At 37.6% G+C, this 2,566-nt stretch overlaps 1 pseudogene; it reads left to right on the top strand.

The window, feature by feature from the left end:
• Nucleotides 1-491: 491 nt before the first annotated feature.
• On the top strand, nucleotides 492-2,344 carry LOC114488745 (annotated as a pseudogene).
• Nucleotides 2,345-2,566: the final 222 nt, after the last annotated feature.

The raw sequence follows: 2,566 nt of genomic DNA, 5'->3' as shown, positions 1-2,566 counted from the left end.
ATTTTTCAAAAGCTTTGCCTGTGATCTGTTTATTAAAAAGCAACAAAATAAAACAAGGCTTTACTACCATTCATGAGTGAGTGACAATAATATTTCCCACTACTTTTACTAAGTTGAAATTCATTTCTCCATTTCGGAGCCATAGAAATAATAACCTCTGCTTTAGGAACATTCTCTCATATTTTCATATTTTCTGAGTAAGTCCTCCACTTAAAAAAACATTTAATAATGCATCTTAACAACCATTCTCTTTGAAAGAATACTTAAGATTAGTCCATGTCTTATATATGTTCACTTTGACTTATGAAAATGACGGTGGTCGCTGCTGAGCCCCAGTATTCTGGGGGGTCTTTGGCCCCCAGTGTGTCTGTTGGTGTTGGAAAAATGGTGGGATTAGAAAAAAACCATCTTTGTACAGAGGCTTATAGGATGGCTGCATAACCAAGGCTCTCCACCTTATGTGGTCAATCAGAAAATCAGAACCCCCATGCATGAAATTCCCTTTGCTGCCAATATCACTATGTACTTTATCATCTGAATTCATCTAGAAACAATTTAAATCCTCAACTAAGCATATAGCTATGAACTTGGGCCCATGTTGGTATAGTGACCTCACTTAATCTCTTTGCTATCAGATTAAATCAGGTGATGAAGTTTATTGAGAAGTCCCCCAATATGTCTAAATGTCTTGATTGACACACCTGGGCAGACAGAAGTATTCACCTGGTAAGCTTCTGTGACAATCATCACTGAGGCCTTGCATCTTGTACAAAACCAAGCTTCATGAATGAAACTGACATCACTGATCACAGCTCTGCAGTGGAATGGATGCAAGATTTTGAGGCTTTCCAAGATGCTTGGAGTCAAGAGACTACATATGTCAGTAACCTGGCCTATTCAGTGAGCTTGGTGTTAGATTAGTTTTATAGCTCACTCAGGGTGGTAACTGTGTCTGTTGTTCTGGGTACAGGCTTAGATAAACACTTTGTGAGAGTCACCAGTGCTGTGGAAGAATATGAAAGGGAGTTTTGTCCTGAATATGACTGTCTGAAGAAATCACTGGCCAGGCACAGAGCCAGCATCAGATAACCAGGTGAAAAACTAGACGTACAAGTCCAGGAAGCACAGTGAGTCCCAAACAAAATAAACCGAAAGAGGCCCACACGAAGACACATCATAATTAAAATGCAAAAGATTAAAGACAAAGAAAGCATATTAAAAGTAGCAAGAGAAAAAGTAGTTACTGCTCCCATAACACTGTCAGCTGATTTCTTAACAGAAACTTTTCAGGCCAGAGGGGAGTTGTAAGAAATATTCAAAGTGATGAAAAACAACAACCTACAACCAAAATTAGTCTACTGAGAAAAGCTATCATTTAGAATTGAAGGACAAATAAAAAGAGCTTCCCAGACAAGAAAAAGCCAAAGGAATTCATCACCATCAAACCAATATTACATGAAATGTTAAAGGATTTTCTTTAAGAGGAAAATAGTACATTAGAAATATGAAGAATAAAATAACAATAAATACATATCTATCAACAATTGAATCTAAAAAATAAAAAAACTAACAAGTAGAACAGAAACAGACTCATAGATACAGAGTCTGTTTTGATGGTTGTCAGATAGGAGGGGGTTGGGAGTATGGGTGAAAAAGGTGAAGGGATTAAGAAGTACAACTTGGTGGTTATGGAATGGTCTCAGAAGTGTGGAATACAGCATAGGGAATATAGTCATTGGAATTCTGGTAGCTAGGTATGGTTTCAGGTGGGTGTGGGATTTATTGGGATGATCACTTGATGGGTTATGTGGTGTCTGGTCACTGGGAAGTATACCTGAAACTAGTATAATATTGTATGTCAACTGTCATTGAAAAAACCTTATTAAAATGTAAATAAAATATTGAATATTAAAAAAAAATAACAACTAGAGGGCCTTCAGAAAGATAGAAGCTCTGTAACCTTGAACACAGGAACTACTACAGACAGCTTATCTCCTTTTCAAAACCCTTCTGACTTGATCCTGACTCAGGAAACCTTAAATGAAGAGGATAAGGAAGCAGACCGTGGCACTGATGATATTGAGCACAGAGAGGAAAGCCATGAAGAGCCAGCATTCCAGAATTTTAGGCAAGAATCAATGGCAAAGTACTGGAAAAGAAACAACAAATGGTTTCTACAAGTCCAAAAGTTTGAAACTCTATGAAGGAACCATTCTCATCTCTGATTGGGGTTACTACAAAGAACAATTTTGTTCAGAATAGCAAAGTTTCTCTTATTAGGGAAATCTGACTCTGATGAAGCCAGGGGTAGAAGACATTTGGACCTGGGAGGCAGATACTGATTCCCTTTGGCCTTTTTTTGGATTTTTGCAAAAAAAGATATTCTGAATGTTCTTGGATACTGCTGTTGGTTCAAGCATAAAACTTCATATTTTAATCGTTTGAATTCAAGTACCTTTGCTGCTGATGGATGAATTTTCTATTATCAGGCTGGGTCTATAGCCTCTATTTCTCTAGCATGTTGCACTTGACCCACAAGTTCCCCCTCCTTTTAGCAGAAAGGGAG

This window comes from Phyllostomus discolor, chromosome 2 (genome assembly GCF_004126475.2).
Source record: "Phyllostomus discolor isolate MPI-MPIP mPhyDis1 chromosome 2, mPhyDis1.pri.v3, whole genome shotgun sequence".
NCBI classification, from domain to species: Eukaryota; Metazoa; Chordata; class Mammalia; order Chiroptera; family Phyllostomidae; genus Phyllostomus; species Phyllostomus discolor.
The sequence above is the reverse complement of the archived record's forward strand: the minus strand, read 5'-3'. Positions and strand labels throughout refer to the sequence as shown.